The sequence below is a fragment of the Hyaena hyaena genome, unplaced genomic scaffold (assembly GCF_003009895.1).
Source record: "Hyaena hyaena isolate Hyena2069 unplaced genomic scaffold, ASM300989v1 scaffold_1424, whole genome shotgun sequence".
NCBI lineage: Eukaryota > Metazoa > Chordata > Mammalia > Carnivora > Hyaenidae > Hyaena > Hyaena hyaena.
This window is the reverse complement of record NW_024082058.1, coordinates 253,907-274,386: the sequence shown is the minus strand read 5'-3', so window position 1 is coordinate 274,386 and position 20,480 is coordinate 253,907. Positions and strand designations below refer to the sequence as shown.

At 35.7% G+C, this 20,480-nt stretch overlaps 1 pseudogene; it reads right to left on the bottom strand.

Moving 5' to 3' along the window:
- LOC120225523 overlaps nt 1-13,560 on the bottom strand; it is a 59,759-nt pseudogene extending 46,199 nt beyond the window's left edge.
- Between the last annotated feature and the right edge of the window lie 6,920 nt (nt 13,561-20,480).

Genomic DNA, 20,480 nt, shown 5'->3' with positions numbered 1-20,480 from the left:
CAGAAATGCTGAGGCATAGGAGCACATGGACCCCAATGTTCATAGCAGCACTCTCCACAATAGCTAAAACATGGAAAGAGCCTAAGTGTCCATCAACAGATGAATGGATCAAGAAGATGTGGTTTATCTATACGATCCAATACTACATGGCAATGAGAAAGAATGAAATCTGGCCACGGGTAGCAACATGGATGGACCTTGAGGGTGTTATGCTGAGCGAAATAAGTCAGGCAGAGAAGGACAAATATCACATGTTTGCACGTATAGGAGGATTAGGAGGAACTTGACGGAGGAACAAGGGGGAGAAGAAGGGCGGAAATGGTGGGGGAAAGGGAGAGAGGCAAACCATGAGAGACTCTTGAATGCTGACAAAAACTGAGAACTGATGGATGTGGGGGGAGGGGGTATGGGCATGGAGGAGGACACTTGTGGGGATGAGCACTGAGTGTTATGTGGAAACTAATTTGACAATAAACTATTTGTAAAAAAAAAAAATAAATGAATAAAACATATTTAAAAAAATAAAGCTTTTTTCTACTCAAATACCATATGATTCCATTCATAAATGGAATCTAAAACATATATAAACAAAAAGCAAAATCAGATCTATATATACAGAGAAAAAACTGATGTTTGCCAGTAGGGGATTGGGCCAAATAGGAAAATGGGAGAGGGAGATACAGGCCTCTGTTATCGAATGAGTACGTTGTGAGAATAAAAAACAGAGCATAAGCAATATAGCCAATGATATTATAATAGCGATGTAACAGAATCGATGGTAGCTACACTTTTGGTGAATATAAATTTGTCAAATCACTAGGTTGTACTCTGCAACTAATGTAACATTGTCTGTCAACTATTCTAAAGTATATATATAATAAATATATAAAATAAAAATATATTAAAATAAAATAAAATAAAGCTTTTGTTTAGTATTTCAAGATCTGAAATTTGTCATGGAGTTTCTATTCATTGTTTTATCCCCATGTGTATGGCCCACACTTGGCTGTGTCTTTGCATGTTTTCTAATTTTTTGTTGAAAATTGTACATTTTAAATAATATAATTTGATAACTCTGAAAATCAGATTCTTCCTCCTCCCCAAGGTTTGTTTTTTTCTGTTTTCTGCTGTATTTGTTTATTGACTTTTCTAAACTAATTCTGTGAATTATATATCTATGTTGTATGTTGCTACTGAAGTCTCTAGAGATTTCTTTAAGTATCTGGAACCAATAAATCTATGCCCCCCTTTTTTTCTTTTGAAGTTTCTGTGTGCATCTTAGGACTTGTGTTCTACCTAAGTTATTCAATTGACAACTCTGCCTTAGCCTTCATTTCCTGCTTTCAGACCTCAGTAGGAGGTGAGTGCTGAGGGACTTCTCAGATTTTTTCTGAGTTATGCGTACAAGTGTACACCTGCATGTAGCATTAGAAATCTCCAGGAATATATTTGAGCTTTTCAAAACCTCTCTGGACATCTCATTTCTCAACTTTTCCTTTTAAGCTTTTTGGTTAGTAAATTGTTTGCTCCAACTGTTATCTGTTGTCTCCGGCAGTAGTGATGTTAAAATATTCAACAAATGGCTCTGGGAAGAAACTTTTAGCACAGGGTGAGTTCAAATGAGGTCAATGAAGGCAAGCCTTTCAAGTGGGATCTTTCAAGAAATGATTACTTGGACAAATAATGACTCCTCTTTGGGAATGAGGTCTTGAAAGAATTCTAACACTGTTCTACTCCCTCTGGTACTGTGAATTCTGGCTGTTATTTTTAAGGATGTTGTGATGCCAGGGAGGGAGGATGGGGTGGGACGAGGCAGGGCAGGTGCAAAATGCTGCAAATCTCACTGTTCTTACTGAAGTTTAGCTGTTTTTTCCACTAAATGCTCCCCATTCTTTGAATTGTTTTAAACTATTGGTTAACTTCCAGAGTTCTACAAAATTTATTCTGATAATTTTTTTCCAGTTATCTTTTTACTTTTCTGGAAGGGAAGTTTTCAAATGGGCTTGCTCCACCATTTTTGCTGATATCCCCACTTAGAACATTGGCTCTTAAACTTTCAGTTATTGGTAGTTTTTTTAAAAATTCTGGGATCTTCTTGTGAATTTCATAAAAGCTGTGAATATCATTGTGGAAAAAGAAACCGTGAATGCACTCACATAACTTTGGGCAGTAGTCCACTTAGTTTAATAATACTTTGAGTTCAACCAGGGATCCTTTACCAGAAAATTCTGAAGATAAGTATTCCTGTTTTAGAGCCTTTCTTCCTGAGCCAATATCAAACTCTATTACCAAAAACTCAAGGACAAATTACTCCAGAAATATAACCTAGTAGCAAATTTAGTAGGTGTGTTTAATAGGCAAATTCAATTTTAGTGCCAATTTTCTTATCTGGAAAATCATACCTCATAAGATTGAATGAGAAAATTAAGATGATATTGCTTAGTATCTGGAATTGATATTTCTTACCTGGAAAATCATACCTCATAAGATTGAATGAGAAAATTAAAATGATATTTCTTAGTATAGAGCCAAACAGTTTATAAATTCTAACCATTAATAATATTGTTCCCTTCTCCTTATTTTCCTCCTGTTACTCCTTTATTACTTCCCTGAGGAAATATCTTTGAAGAGCACCACATTTGTGCTCATTCTTTTAAGGATTTTTGGAAATATATATTCTACTTTTACTAACATACTAGTATCATTTTGTTGGAGGAGGTATTTAACCAGCAATCACCACTATAAAGCAGGAAGTGTTATTTAACCACAAGATATGACCTCAGTTGGAAAGATGGCAAGTCTAAATATAAATTCAGAAAAGTGAAAAAGGGAAGAATTATGGATGACTGTGTCCAAATGCTATACAACTAGAGAAAAGGTTGTACATGTTTAATTTCCATAATGTTTTTCTTTGAATTACCTGATTTTCTCAGATATTTGTTAGAGAAAATTCATACCAAATTGTACTACATAAAATACATTCCCATGAAAAAACATTTTGTGAGAGTTTGGTGTAAAAATGAAATCTTCTTTTTTCCATGCAAAGAAGCAAAGTATTTGAGATGCTCAAGAGAAGTAATATAAATTTAAATTTTAAATTTAAGTTTAAAAACAATGACTTATCTAATTCAGTCATCACAGTTGCTGCCAGGGCTTAGTTATAGGATAGATGTGTCTTCATCTATAAATTACAAAATGAAGAGTCAAAGCCAAATCAAGTAGCGTCTGCAAAACACCTACATGTTTCTTGTACTAATACTGTACACAGGGACCAAGGTGTGGAAACCTTTAGAATCTTATCATTTATTAGATACTGACTACTAGACAGATGCTTAATTATATATTATGCATTTATTTTAGGAATATTGGGTATATTTCAGAAAGTCAATAAGACTAAAGGAGACAGGAGAGAAGCGAATGAAATCCTATGAAGTTCTACCTCATTTAGGGCCTCTCAGTAGTCTATAAGGTTGCACATTGGTGTATTGGGAGGACTCTGATGCACCATGAATAGATACTGATCAGCTAAGAGATTAGATCAAATTATGTAGAATAAAGATCATTTTGTTTTTCAAGGTCAGTCTTTTTTAAAAAAGGACAACCATGAGCAACATACCACAGTGACAATGAAATTTTATGTCATAACTTGCTTAAATGTTAGAGAATCTGCAGACACTTTATATGCAAATGAATTTATCTCCCTTGGCTATTGAAAACCTTTGTTACTATATTCAAATTTCTAGATTTTGTTTTCACACATTGTACTTACTGAACTTTTCTTGTTCATTTTTAGTGAAGGACATTGGGATAGAAGTATAAAAATTTTATAATTCACATTTTTTCATGTCTGCGTGATTCCAAACTTTAGATTTTAATTTTGCATATAGAGAAGCCAGGAATCTATGTTAAAAATCAAAAGCAGCTTTAATTAAGACATATGTAGATTTTAGGGCTTTGGAAAATACTTCTGATTACTTCTGTAATATGTGATTCAAATAATTTAACGTTTTTTTTCTCTTTCTAAGTTAAACCCATGTTGAGGGTGGGCTAGTTCATTTATGAATTTTGAAAGCTTGTCTAGGTGGTTTTATAATTAGGCCCTTCCAGGTAGCAGGAAATTTTGCTTTGGCTCCCCATTTAACAGCTGTGTTCCCAGCTGGGTCTGTTTGTTATAAATGAAAATGGCTCTTTAAATTTACATTCTCTGCATGACCAAGCTTGGCATCAGACGCAGCTTCTGGATAATGCCAAAGATAAGCACCAAAGGGTGTCAGATTGAAACTCTGGATCATAGTGTGTTAGACAGCATTATCAGCTACAACTGTATTTTTCTATTAAAGCCCAGTGATGTGACCAGTAGATCTTTGAAAAATGAATTGCTTCTAGTCTTTGAATGTTTTTGCAATGTGACTGAGATGAATCCCCACCCCCATAGTATGTCTATGGAGCATAATGAACTGTGGAATATGCAAGAATAGAGGTTGTTGCAACATAGGACACTAGTCGAACCAAGTGATGATATTACTTGCTTCAGGCCATAGGCTCATGGAAGAAGTGAATAATTACTTCAAATAGTACCCGTTAAACATCATAGACTGGAATGGTGCCTTCCTATTTCTTGCTCTTAGAGTCGTTGTGCTCACAGTAGTCCTTTTTTGCCTTCCTTATTGAAATCAATGGGATGTGTAGTCTTTTCACTAGACAAGTCCCTGCAGTGTCTATACCATTTTACTGAAGATCCACAAAGTTCTCTGAGTACAAAAAAGACAAAAGCATTAGAAGCTGCTTTTTTTTCTTTTGCTTTGAGTAGAATTTTTATTTAATATCTATTGAACAGGGCTGGGGAAATAAAGGACAGAAAAAGTACAGCATATACTTTGGCTTCCCTAACATAGTTCAAATTAATTTAAAATTATTTTCAAAGCTTTATCTGTGAAACATCAGCTGTATTCTTAAAAGTGACTTTCCCTACCACTTTGGAAGACAGGTTATTAACACCAGGTACGTGGAGCTCCAGCACAGCCTTAAACCCACTAACATTATAAAAAAGAAAAGAAAAGAAACATATGTGTATTTAAACTTTGTGTACATGTACTGTGAACTTCTCTGGGGAAAAAATTCTCTAGGTTTTTTTTGTTTTAGTTTCTGTTTTTAAGATTCTCAAAATAATCCCGAAATGGTTGAGAACTACAGCTATAGAATATATTTTTCCCTAGCCCATTTTGGTAACATTCAAATAAAGAATGTACAACATAAATTATTTCACCTCTACTTGGCAGTCTGTAATCACAAAGTAGCATGTGAAAACTCTTCCACCTGTTTAGTGTCTTTCTAATTGCATCATTCATTATTCTGTTTTGCACTAAATGGTGAAATTTTGAATATTAAATATACCTAATTGAAATAAAGTGAGACACAATTTAAGTATCTTTTCAGTGAAAAATTAAACAGGCATTGTTTCTGAGCAGAGGTTTTGAGTTAATCACTATGCAGATTTTACTTTTTCTCTTTTACTATCACAGGCATTGAACAGTTGGATGGTAAAATTTGAAAATACCTTATTGGGATTTCCAACTAAGCTAGGTTTAAAAAAAAAAATGACTTAATTTGATGGGCCTTAAGGAAGGCACTTATTGGGATGAGCCCTGTTATATGTAAGTGATGAATCACTGAGTTCTACTCATGAAATCAATACTAAACTGTATGTTAATTAAACTGAATTTAAATAAATAAATTTTAAAATCATCCTTCTCATGATGTATTTAGTGCCATAAGAAAACTTAAAACATAACAAAAGAGATGAAATTTTAGATCATATGACTATGTTTCTATGCATTTATCTTCCAGCATTGAGATCAGATCCTTAGGGGCATGATCTCATTTTTCCTGGCTTAATCTAGGCAGACAAAATTAGTACTTCTAGTTCAACTTTCTATTTCATTTGCATTAATTGAAATTCTAGCACAAGGCCCCATTTAAAAGTTAGCACCTGCATACTTTAGTTAAGACCCTTAAAATGACATTATTGATTTATGTCAATAATCATGTGTATATTAAAACATAGCACCCTTTATATCTGTCACTAAAACTGGTTCTGCTCTTACACAGGGAATAAGAAGTAGCAGAAATTATTCAGTCACATCTTGACCCCAGCATTTTAAGAGGTGTAAGAAAATTTCACATATTGTTAGACTTAATTCTTGTTGTCCTATTTAGTCTTTCTTGCTTTAGTAATTCATATTTTTGATAATTTTTCATGTGCCAGGTAAACACTTTACATGCAGTTTTTCATTGAATTCTCATCTCATATACAAAAAGTTGGAGATATTGTGTTTATTTCACAGGTGAGGTAACCAAGATTGAGAGAAGACAAGTCACTTTTCCAAGACCATGTAGGTAGTGAGAAGTGAGGCTAGACTGATGACAGACTGCAAGCCCCTACCTACAATATTATACACTCAATCCTCAGTATTTTTGGATTTCATACTGAATTCCTCTACTTACTAATACTTATTTCAAAGTCCCAAATCAATACTGCACTTTTGTGATCATTTCCAGACATGTGCAAAAGATCAGAAAATTTGAGTCACCAGACATGCATGTTCGTTCCCAGCTGAGGTCCAACCAAATGACTCTACCTTCTTATTTGAGCTTTCATATTGTAAATAGGTATCCTTCTCATGATCTATTTAGTGCCATGTTTTTTGAATTTTTGTAATTTTTGTTGGTGATTACTTTGTTTAAAATGGATTTAAACAGAAGTGCTAAAGTGTTGCCTAGAGTTCCAAAGGGCAAGAAGGCTGTGATGTGCCTTGCAGAGAGAATGCACGCATCAAATAAACTTTATTTAGCCATGAGCCATAGTGTTATTGACCATGAGTTCAAAGTTAATCAACCATATCTATGAATTAAAGTGTCTTTAGATAGAACACACATGAAATAAGGTTATGTATGTTCAGTTGACAAAATGTAACCTCAGGCTTACAGGAATCTAACCCTCTATTTTTTCTAGGAACAATAGTTCAGCATTTGCTAATTTATCGTTCACTGCTTCTATACAGAACAAAGCTATTATCAACAATGAAAATCAACTTTATTCCTTTTCAATAATAATCAGTCTTCATTGAAGACTCAATAGTCTACAGCCATTATTTGGTTTTATTATTTAGTTTCTAGTGCCATTAATTATTTGCCCCCAAGTATTTTTATCCGTATTGTACAGATGGGGCATTTGAAGTATGATTATCATCCAGCTAGTAGGTGACTGTATGATATTTGAATCAAGCTGTCTTCACAGCTGGCACTCTATACAATTATGATACATATCTTGGTCCTTAACTCTATTTTTTAAAGCTTCCAAATAAAAGTACTAATCTACATCTTATACCAACATTCTTTATAGGTGTTCTGTACAGCATATGATTCTACAAAACAAAACTAAGCAGAACAAAGCAATAAAAGCTCTGTTTAACAAAACACTAAGAACAGTAATAGCTGTTCAGCAATGCTAGAGTAGCCCTATGTATTTCAGAATATTTGGCTATTTTTGTGCAATAATTTTGGAATGACAAGGGTTCTTCACCTTCTGATTGCTTTCATTCCATTATCTTCTTTTTTTATTTCCAAATTCAAATGAAATTCACTGTAAGAAATAAAAGCCTTCCCATTTTCCTTCTAATCAAAACCACCTGGTTGATAAAATATTAAGTGGAGATTAAGTGGTAACCTTTTTCTAATCTGGAAAAATAAGAATTGAAGGGATGCAGGCAGCATAAGGCACCGCAGGGCCAAGCTGGATTGGGTGCTAGAGTAAGAGCAGCTCTCTTGTGATTTCCCAGGACTGGACTGCAGCAGGTGGATGGGCTAGAGGTTGAAGAGCTAAAAGTAGAAGGACTAATTTGTTTTATTGAAGACCTACTTTTGCCTTGGGTTGACTTTGATTAATTGAATTACTAACCCTACTTTTGCTCTGCTCAGATCTCCATAATCATTCAAGACAGCTTCTAGAGCTGTGTTTTCAACTTACGATGCTTGAACTATCTGCATCTGAAATACCTGAGATATGAAGAATGCATATGTGTGAGCTGGCACAAACTGAATAATTATTTCTGTGGATGGGCCCAGCACTCTCAGGTGAGCGACTTGCAGGTTAGCAAGTAACAGATCAAGGAACATAGAGGTAGTGAAAAAAAAAAGTCAACTGAAAGACATAATGCTTGGATTAAAGCCCAGGATTTAATTTACACCCACTAGCTGTGTAACCTGGAGTAAGCCACTTAATTCCTCACTGAGCCTCAACTGGTCTATCTCTAAAGTAGAAAAATGGGGCGCCTGGGTGGCTTAGTCGGTTAAGCGCCTGGGTGGCTTAGTCGGTTAAGCGCCCGACTTTCGCTTAGGTCATGATCTCGCTGTTCGTGGGTTCGAGCCCCGCGTCGGGCTCTGTGCTGACTGCCAGCTCAGAGCCTGGAGCCTGTTTCAGTCTGTGACTCCCTCTCTCTCTGACCCTCCCCTGCTCACGCTGTCTCTCTCCTAGAAATAAATAAAAATATTAAAAAAAAAATAAAGTGGAAATGATGACAAAAACAACATTAATGGCTATATTAAGGCAAGTAAAAATGTTTTGTAAGAGTAAGATTTTGTATTAACAAAAATAATGTGATATTATTTTTTAAAGATTTTTCAAATAACTAACTGAATTAAAATGTTTATAACTTAGAAAGATACTAATTTTATTTACTTTTTAAGATATATTTTATTACATTATTTTTTATTTTAGAAACAGAGAGAGCAAGTGGGGGAGAGGGTTAGAGGGAGAAAGAGACAGAGACAGAGAATCTTAAACCTGCTCCACACTAAGCGTGAAGCCTGACTTCAGTGGAGCTGGATTCCATGACCCTGGGATCATGATCTGAGCCTAAATCAATAGTCAGACATTCATCTGACTGAGCCACCCAGGCATGCAAGAAAGACTTCATATTCAAAGTTTACATTACCTTGGGGATAAAGAAGTGTTTGTATTATATGGGATGGGGGAACATGTTACAGTATGGAATATGTTGAAGTCTCCCCCTCCTCCCAGGTATCTTTCTCTCTCATCTGCTACAGATGCTAAAATCATTTTATTATAGAGAATTTTTATTCTAACCTTCTTTAGAATGCAAATGTTGCTTGGGAGAAGAGTGTTTTGAATCTAAATTATTAATAAGATTTTATACATGGAGATGCCAGGGCCAGGAAACAATATCCTAAGGTATGAAAGGGGCCTCAGGATGGCATACAAAAAAAGACAAATTTTGAGTACTTCCAACTCAGTCTCTTTCCTTGTTAATTCAGTGATCAGAAAATAACCAATCAGTATGCAGAAATACACACAAACACACACACACACACGCACACACACACTCTGTGGTGGAAATTAGAAAGAGGTAACTAGTAAAGCATTAGAGAAAATGGACAAATCAAGTCTGTATTAACTTGTAGCAGAGGAGAAAGAAGTATTGCAGCCAATGCCAAGATATACACAAAACTGTATAACTCTGGATGTCATAATATATGAAATGATGGGGATAAAATTAGAGAGAAGCAAAGTGATATTACTCTTACTCACTTCCTTGGTCAGCTGATTGCTAACTATGACTAATGTCAAACTAAGATTGATGAGAATCTAGCATTAAAACTTGGCATTTTCTTCCTCTTGTGTTTGTGTTTACAGTGTTCTTACCTACAGTCATCTCCTGTCACCTCTGACCTACCAGTGCTTCCTTCATAAATAGCTCATCACTCCCCTGCCTACCCATCACTTCTTAAAGAGGTTTCTGGCAACTTTCAGGAGAGTAACATTTCCCCTTTTTACGCCGCTAAGGCAATTCATTCACACCTCTAGGAAAACACATATCAAATTGCATTATATCACCTTTTTCCTCATATACACTTTCTCAATCGTAGAATGTGAACTCCTGGAGATGCGCAAATCACTTTCCATTTTTGTATGCCTACCACTTAAGATCAGCACATCATAAGCTTTCAAAAAATTGCTAAGGGAATTAGTATGATAACTATTAAAATTTTTAGTTTGTCAATTTCTTTATAACTCCTTTTTCTATTCACACATTACCACTCTTTCTTTTTTTCCTGCTTATCAGTGATTTACATCTTTTATTACATGTAGGCTAATTTCTTTTCTTATTAAGTTTTTCTGAATTTTCAATCCCCTAATAAAATTATTTTCTAGAATGCCAAATAAATATTCCTTATGTCAAAAAGTTTTAGTTGCTTGAATGAAGAATTACCATTTTATCCTCACATATTATCTGGTTCATCATGACAGAATGATGTTCTCATATTCTGCGTACAGTAGGATAAGAAAAATTTTCGACATTTTGAAGATTTCACAAGTAAAACTGCATTATATAAAATTAGTGGCAAATAGAACTTTTCCTATTCTGAAGAAATTTCTATAAAACTATCTCCAACATTTGCTTTTTATTCACTCATTGAAAATCCATTTATTAGGCACTGGGCATGGATAATACATAGATTACATAGAGATTTCTTTTTAATAGATAGACGAATTAAAAAAAATACTGTGCATATTTAAATGGATCCCTCTTAAAGTATTATATTTAAATGTAACTCAATTTAGTAGTATTATTAATGTTTGTAATATGGCTTCATATTTGATGCTACTTAATACAGAGAATTTCTCTCAGCAGTGGGAGCTGGTTTCATTTTTAAATCAACATTTTTATTACATATTTCGACTGTAATACATTATAATTAGACACCTGTATACACTACAAAGTGATCACCCCAAAAAGTATAGTTGCCATCCATCACCCTACAGATGACTCCCTTTACCTTTTTCACCTGTCCCTCAAGTCCCTTCCCCTCTGATATCCACCAATTTATTCTCTGTATTTATGAGTTTGTTTCTGTTTTAAAATCAAAAATTTTAAGTAGTATGCTTTTCCCACTCGATCTTTTTTTTTTTATTAAATTTTTAAAATGTTTTATTTATTTCTGAGACAGAGACAGCATAAGCAGGGAAAGGTCAGAGAGAGAGGGAGACACAGAATCTGAAACAGGCTCCAGGCTCTGAGCTGGCTGTCAGCACAGAGCCCCACGTGGGGCTCAAACCCACAAACCGTGAGATCATGACCTGAGCTGAAGTTGGATGCTTAACCGACTGAGCCACCCAGGCGCCCCTCCCACTCTATCTTCATAGAACTTTCATTTACTATACCCACTGGAGAAATCACATTTTTCTCTCTGCATATAAAACATTTAAATTTATATTTTTCCAGATTCACGCCCAAAAATTACTAGACCTTACTATCCTTTACTTGTTTGTTGTTTGTTTCAAAGACACTATCACAGAAGGATGTTTTATCCCACTCTTGTTTCAGGAAAAATCTCATTTATGTTATCCCATGTATATACATTTAGAAGGTTTCTTCTGAACACCGCCATTTTCCTTTGTTTGCAACTTCCCACTATTCTGAGATATTGCAAGGACATTAGGGAGATGGAGAAGTTCTCCATGAGGACAGAGTTGGAGGAAAGCCCTGAGGCACAACCTAGCCAGTTCTCAATGGACCATATGCCAGAATTGGACTATAGCTCTTGAATGGGAGTTGAATGAAAGTCTTTCCTAATACACCAACAGGAGGGACAGCACAATATCCCCAAAACTCAGACATTTTAGGACTCAGGGTCTGAGTCCTAGGCCAAGTCTCCAATTAAAAAAAAACAAGTGAAAAACCAAAGTAATTCTTTTATTAAAATCTGTTTATGAAATTGCTCTGTGAAGTATCAGCCACATTTATGTAGAGAGTTTTGGAAATGATGGGCAAATATATCAGTGCTCTTGATTTAGGCACTTATTAACTCAAGCCATTTTGGGAATTCAGTGGATTATACATGGATTAATAACAACAAAAAGCAGCCCAAACAGGCAGTCTCTTAACTTCAGGGGCATGGGCATCATGACATCCTCATTTGAATGACCCCTTTCAGTGCACATTTGTAATGAAGCCATTTTTGCTGCTAGTTGCTATAAGAGACACAATCACAGGTAGGGTGCCAAAAGAGAAGAAAATGGTGACACTAAGTAGTTGTTAAGGAGGATTAATCCATAGGGTGCACTTAAGAATCTACTAATCTACCCCAATTCTGTACCCCAGGAACTCTTATAATAATTCAGTAAGTATTTTAGGAAAGGACCAGAAATTTTTAAAGACTGGGTGGGGTAGTGTCAGATGAATACATATATTTCTTCTTTTGCTAATTTAATTTTTAATTTTTATTGTGGCAAAATACATCTAACAAAATTCACTATATGTAACATTTTGTATATTCACAGTGTGGGGCAACCATCACTACCATCTAATTCTAGAACATTTTCATCACCTCAAAAGAAAACCTCATACCCTTTAAACAATTACTCTTATCCTTCTCTCCTCCCAGCTTGTAGCAACCATTAATTTCTTTCCTCTTTTTATGGATTTGTCTATGCTGGATATTTCATTTAATGGAAGCATAAGTGCCTCTAGTGACTGGGTTATTTCACTTAGTGTAATGTTTTAATGCCAGTATGTATTTGTACTTCATTCCTTTTTATGGTGGAAAAAATATTCCATTGTATGGATATACCATACTTTATCCATTCACCAGTTGGTAGACATTTGGGTTGTTTCTATGTTTTGTCTATAGCAAACAGTGAATATTCTTGTACGAGTTTTTGCCTGAACACTTGTTTTCAGTTCTTTGGGATATATAACCAGGAGTGGAATTGCTGGTTTATATGGTAATTGTATTTTTAACTTAATGAGGATCACCCATTTGTTTTCCACCGTGGGCATACAACCTGCTATATTCCCAACAAAAGTGTACAAGGATCCCAATTTAATTTTTAATTAAACAAAAGGGAAATAGTTGCAGGTGTGAAAGATATCCAAAGGTTATACAAGAAATTATGGAGTAGTAAATGCCAGCAATTTGAAATTCTAAGGAAATAAATATTTTTAACAATACAATACCTCCAATCGGATACTGTAACAGAAAATTTGCACATATTAAAAACTACCACTAAATCTTTGCCCCTAAAAAGAGGGTGTTTTGGGTGAGTCCTACCAAATTCATAAGGAATATGTATTTACTTAACACAATTTCTCATAGCAGAACAGAAGATGTGCAATTCATGTTTTGATGTGTCACTTTGACAGCACACTCACACTAAGGAACTGAGGAGATTTTAATTAAGGGACTCTTTACATTGGCATGCGCTGACTTTAGGTTTTACACTCAGGCTTACAACAGAGGAAGTCAATATCACTCTTTGGCCTAAAAGGGCTATTCAAGGGTATTATTTGCAAAATCCAGAGTGGAACTGGGATCTTTGATAGAAAAATGCATCAAACTACAATCTAACAGACAAGGAATTAGAGGGATAAGTACCCAGACTTCATTCCTATCTTCTCTTGAATCTCCTGCCAGGAAATCATTGACAGCTACACCAGAAGCCAGTGGGCAAAGGGACCCATCGATGGAATCTTCAGTCATTGTCCATGATACAGAACAGGGAGAAGAATATAGAATAAATTGAAAGGACAATAAAAAATATCCAGCAGAATATTGAAACTAGATGAAGACACTATAAGAAAATGAATGTATCCGCCACTTTCTCTTTTGAGCATTGGTTAAAAATTTCTAAATATTAATTAGCCAACAGTGTCCAGCAGCATATTTTTAAAAGTATACAATGAATCAAAAAGGATTTATCTCAGAAGTGCAAGGACAGCCAACATCAGTAAATGTAATAAGGTAATTTATCACATACGAATGAATGCAGAGGAAACATCACATGACCATCTCAATACACACAGAAAAAGCTTTTAATAATGTTTGAAATCTATCTGAGACTTTTAAAAAGTTCTTTTCAAAGCAGAAATAAAAGGAAACTTCCTTAATTGAATAAAATTTTTTCTCACCTCTATTGTCATTTATCCCCAATTGAAATATAAAGCAAAACAAATTAGCAAATATAAGCTAATACCAAATGTTATGTTTAGTGAAGAAATTCCAGATTTCTTTTAATATTATGAATTAGACAAAACTCTGGTATACTACTTTTAACATAGTACTGGAAATTCTGTCCACTTAAATACAAAAGGAACAAGCACGTATGTGAATTAAAAGGAAGACAAATGCTCAGTATTTATAATTAATTGATCATTTGCAAAGAAAACTCCATATAATCAGCAGACAAACTATTAGAACCATTGACATTGCAGCAAGATCAATATGTAAAAATCAATAGTATTTCTTTACAAGGTCAATAAACATTTAGAAATTGAAATACATAATAGGACACTATTTACAATCACAATAAAGACCATGAAGCCTCTAGAGATTAACCACCCAATTCCTGAAGTAAAAAATCTTAGAATTTGTTCCAATGTCTCATTTTCTTTTGCTCCCCACATTTCATTTACCATTGTCTGAAATATTTCCCAAATCTGTCCACTTCTCTTTACTTCCATGATTATTATCTTTATTGAAGCAAACCTCATGTTTAGAGTTCTTTTCAATGAGGTTTCCTTAGAGAAAATTAATAGACAGGTGACAGACTAGGAGAAAATACTTAGCACATTAAAAAAACTTTACTTTTAGAATAGTTTTATATTAACCAAACAGTTTCAAATATACTACAAGGAGTTTATATATGTACCCTGCAGCCAATTCCTTCTCTTGTTAATAGATTAGCATGAGTCTCTTGTTAAAACTAATGAGTCTATATTGGCATTATTATGATTTTTTATATTGATGCCATTTTAATTAAGTTATTTTTATAGTCTCCTAAAATTTTCTACACGTTCCAAAGTGACACACACACACACACACACACACACACACACACTCTTGGGTATTTAGGTGTTTTCTTTCTCTCTCTTTTTATGGCCACAATAGAAAGCTAGGATTTTATTTTCTCAATTAGAAAGTAGAGAGTTAAAAAAATAAAAAAAGATTCAGAGTGAAAAATGTTTTTATCATTAATAGAATTTAGTGATTTGTCACTTAAATATAACACCCAGTGCTCATACCAACAAGTGTCACCCAGTGCTCATACCAACAAGTGTACTCCTTAATGCCCCTTGTCTCTTTAGCCCATCCCCTCATCCAACACCCCACCAGCAATCCTCAGTTTTTCTCTGTATTTAAGAAACTCATGGTTTGTCTCCCTCTATGTTTTTATATTATTTTTGCTTCTCTTCCCTTTTATTTATCTGTTTTGTATCTTAAATTCCAGATATAAGTGAAATTATATGATATTTTTCTATCTCTGACTGATTTATCTGGCTTAACATAATACACTCTAGTACCATCCACATTGTTGCAAATGGCAAGATTTCATTCATTTTGATCACCAAGTAATATGCCATTGTATACATACATGCCACTTCTTCTTTATCCACTCATCAGGTGATGGACATTTGGGCTCTTTCCATACTTTGGCTACTGTTGATAGTGCTGCTATAAACATTGGGGTACATGTGCCTCTTCAAAACAGCACACCTGTAACCTTTGGTAAATACCTAGAAATGCAATTGCTGGGTCATATGTAGGTCTATTTTTTAATTCTTTGAGGAACCTCCATACTGTTTTTCAGAGTGGATGCACCAGTTTGTTTTCCCACTAGCAGTGCAAAAGGGTTCCTCTTTCTCCACATCCTCATCATCATTTGTTATTGCCCGAGTTGTTAATTTTAGCCATTCCGACAGGTGTGAGGTGTTTTCTCTTTGTGAGTTTCATTTGTATTCCCCTGATGATGAGTGATGTTAAGCATTTTTTTCATGTGTCTGTTGGCCATGTGGATGTCTTCTTTGGAAAACTGTCTATTCATGCCTTTTGCCCATTTCTTCGCTGGATTATTTGTTTTGTGGGTGTTGAGTTTGAGAAATCCTTAAAAGATTTTGGATACTAACCTTTTTTCTGATATGTCATTTGCAAATATCTTCTCCCATTCTGTAGGTTGCTTTTAGCTTTGTTGATTATTTCTTTCACTGTGCAGAAGATTTTTATCTTGATGAGGCCCCAGTAGTTCCTTTTTGCTGTTGTTTCCATCACCTCAGAAGACATGTCAAGTAAGAAGTTGCTGTCGCCGAGGTCAAAAAAGTTGTTGCCTGTTTTCTCCTCTAGGATTTTGATGGTTTCCTGTCTTAGATTTATGTCTTTCATCCATTTTGAGTTTATTTTTGTGTATGGTGTACGAAAGTGGTTAGTTCGTCCTTCTGTATGTAGCTGTCCAGTTTTCCCAACACCATTTGCTATAGAGACTGTCTTTTTTCCATTGGATATTCTTTCCTGTTTTGTTGAATATTAGTTGGCCATATGTTTGTGGGTCCAATTCTGGATTATCTCTTCTGTTCCCTTGATCCATTTGTCTGATTTTGTGCCAGTGCCATACTGTCTGGATGATTACAGCTTTGTAGTGCAGCTTGAAGTCCAGAATTGTGATGCCTCCAGCTTTGGTTGTCTTTCTCAGGATTGCTTTGGCTATTTGGAGTCTTTTGTGCCTCATACACATTTTAGGATTGTTTGTTCTAGCTTTGCGAAGAATGCTTGTGGTATTTTGATATGGATTGCATTGAATATGTAGATTGCTTTGGGTAATATTGACATTTTAACAATATTTTTTCTTCCAATCCATGAGCATGAAATGTTTTTCCATTTCTTTGTGTCTTCTTCAATTTCTTTCATAAGCTTTCTATAGTTTTCAGTGTATAGACTTTTTTTTACCTTTGTCAGGTTTATTTCTAGGTATTTTATGTTTTTTGGTGCAATTCCTTGTTTTCTCTTTGTCCTGCTTTCTATTGGTGTACAGAAATGCAACCGATTTCTATATGATCCTTCTATCCCTACTTTCTTGAGCATATTTATTAAGAAAGAATGCTGTATTTTGTCAGATGCTTTTTCTGCATCTATTGAGAGGATCATACGGTTCTTTTCCTTCCCTTTATTACTGCGATATTATTAATTTGCAGATATTGAACCAGCCCTGCATCCTAGGAACAAATCCCACTTGATTGTGGCAAATAATTCTTTAATTCTTTTATTGTTGGATCCGATTTGCTGGTATCTTGTTGAGTATTTTTCCATCCATGTTCATCGGGGAAATTGGTCTGTAGTTCTCCTTTCTAGTGTGGTCTTTGTCTGGATTTGGGATCAAGATAATGCTGGCTTCGTAGGATGAATTTGAGAATTTTCCTTCCATTCCTATTTTTTGGAATAGCTTCAAAAGAATAGGTGTTAACTCTTCTTTTTGTTTGATAGAATTCCCTTGGAAAGCCATCTGACCCTTGACTGTGGTTTGTTGGGAGATTTCTATTACTGATACAATTTCTTTACTGGTTATGGGTCTGTTCAAATTTTCTTTCTTCCTGCTTCAGTTATAGTTTGTGTGATTCTAGGAATTTTTCCATTTCTTCCAGATTTCCCAGTTTGTTGGCATGTAATTGCTCATAATAGTCTCTTATTATTATTTTTTATAATTTCCTCCTTTTAATGTTGCCAACAAAACAAAATCAGATTGACCAAAGGACTTAAACAGTTTCTAACCATTGCACAAGCCAACAGAAAGCTCATTCTGGATGCATTTTTTGATTAGTCCATACCTCCCTCATTTATTATGGAATGTAACTGGTATTTCCTGCTTCTACAAAGAAACTCAAACCCCAATTGATACATTAAAGACTCAGAAGGACAGGGTTGTTTTCTTTCCCTTCACCCATAAAACAAAGAATACTCTCCTCTACCCACAAGAAAAAATCAAGTAAGACCAAAGGGACTAACAACTTCAGCCCCAATTCTGTTTGCTCTATAACAGTACTATCCAGTGGAAATTGAATGCCAGCCATAAATGCTAGGCACATAAGTAATTTTAAATTTTCTAGTAGACACGTTAAAAAAGGTGAGAGTAACACATGAAAATAATTTCAGTTAATATATTTTAATTTAAAATACCCAAAATATATCCTTTCATCATTTAATAGATACGAAAATTATTAATGAGGTATTTTACATTTTTTCATTTTTTTAAGTTTATATTTATTTTGAGAGAGAGAGGGAGAGAGAGTGCAAGTGAGAGAACATGAGCAGGAGGGGCAGAGAGAAAGAGAGAGAGAGAGAATCCCAAGCAGGCTCCATGCTGTCAGTACAGAGCCCAATGTGGTGTATGAACTCATGAACCTGACCTGTGAGATCATGACCTGAGCAGAAATCAAGAGTTTGACGTTTAACCAACTGAGCCACCCAGGTGCCCCTACATTCTTTTTCTGTACTAAGTCTTTGAAACTAGGTGTGCACTTAACACATATTGTACATTTCAGTTCAGACCAGACACATTTTAAGAGCTTAAAGCCTCATGTGGCTGATGGTTACACATTGGGCAATATAGTTCTCGAATGTACTTTTGTGCTACAGTTTCTCATACAGTCAGGAAAAATGTCCCCATTCAACTTCATTCCAGCCACTGGCTCTCGAGTGAGAAATAGCAACCTGTTACAACTTCTGAGAAGTTATAAGTAGATTCAAGAAAATCTGTCCAAATGTCTCAGTTGTTTCCAGGCCCTGCTTATCACCACAGCCATTGCTAGTTTAAGCTCAGCTGGGCTAATGCTGTCCTTGTTACGGCTATCATTATAGGACCCCATTTAGGCTGCAGTGTGGCTCAGGCACATGGGAGGACTCTTTTCCTTTTGGCATTAAGCATGGCTGAAGGTGATCAAACCAAGGCTGATCCTACATCTCCGTGTCGCGGCCCATTTCAAAGGCACTCAAGTTTGTTTTCTCTGTTTTTCTTACTCTAGATAACTGAAGTTCAGGTAGAATATATTCAGGGCAAGTCGTATGGATATATTAACATCTATAGATGATGATACTTAGAATGATGGGTTTTTAAACAATGTTTATTTATTTTGGGGGGAGAGAGAGAGAGAGAGAGCACAGCAGGGAAGGAGAAGAGAGAGAGAGGGAAACAGAAAACCTGAAGCAGACTCCAGGCTCTGAGGGGTGAGTACAGAACCCAATGCAGGGCTTGAACCCATGAACTGTGAGATCATGACCTGAACTGAGGTTGGATGCTTAACTGACTAAGCCATCCCTGCACTGCCCCCCCCCAAGAGTGATGTATTTAATTTTCAAAAAAATTTTATATTTATTTTTTATTTTTTCTTAAATAGTTTATTGCCAAGTTGGTTTCCATATTAACACCCAGTGCTCATCCCAACAAGTGCCCTCCTCCATGCCCATCTCCACCCTTCCTCCCATCAGCCCTCAGTTTGTTTTTAGATTTCAAGTGTCTCTCATGGTTTGCCTCTCTCCCCAACTATTTTTCCCCTTCTTCTCCCCCATGGTCCTCCGTTAAGTTCCTCCTAATCCACCTATACATGCAAACATATGGTATTTGTCCTTCTCTGCCTGACTTATTTCACTCAGCATAACACCCTCAAGTTCCATCCACATTGCTACAAATGACCAGATTCCATTCTTTCTATTGCCATGGAGTATTCCATTGTATAGATAAACCACGTATTCTTGATCCATTCGTCAGGTGATGGCCACTTAGGCTCTTTCCATGATTTGGCCATTGTTGAGAGTGCTGCTATGAACATTGGGGTACATGTGCTCCTATGCATCAGCACTTCTGTATCCCTCGGATAAATTCCTAGCAGTGCTATTGCTGGATCATAGGACAGTTCTATTGTAAATTTTTTTTTCTGAGAGAGAGAGAGAGAGAGCGTGAGCAGGAGAGGGTCAGAGAGAGAGAGAGAGGTACAGAATCTGAAGTAGGCTCCAGACTCCAAGCTAGCTGTCAGTACAGAGCCCGATGCGAGGCTCTAACCCACAAGCCATGAGATCATGACCTGAGCCAAAGTCGGACGCTCAACTGACTGAGCCACCCAGGTCCTCCTATTGTTGCCTTTTTGAGAAACCTCCACACTGTTCTCCAGAAGGGCTACACCAGTTTAGATTCCCACCAACAGTGTAGGAGGGTGCCCATTTCTCCACATCCTCGCCAGCATCTAGAGTCCTCTGATTTGCTCATTTTAGCCACTCTGACCAGCATGAGGTGGTATCTCAGTCTGGTTTTGGTTTGTATTTCCCTGATGAGGAGGGATGCTGAGCATCATTTCATGTGTCTGTTGGCCATCTGGATGTCCTCTTTGGAGAAGTGTCTGTTCATGTCTTCTGCCCATTTCTTTACTGGATTATTTGTTTTTCGGGTGTGGAGTTTGGTAGAGTTCCTTATAGATTTTGGATACTAGCCCCTTATCTGATATGTCATTTGCAACTATCTTTTCCCATTCCATCGGTTGCCTATTAGTTTTATTGATTGTTTCCCTTGCTGTGCAGAAGCTTTTTATCTTGATGAGGTCCCAATAGTTCATTTTGGCTCTTGTTTCCCTTGCCTTTGGATATAT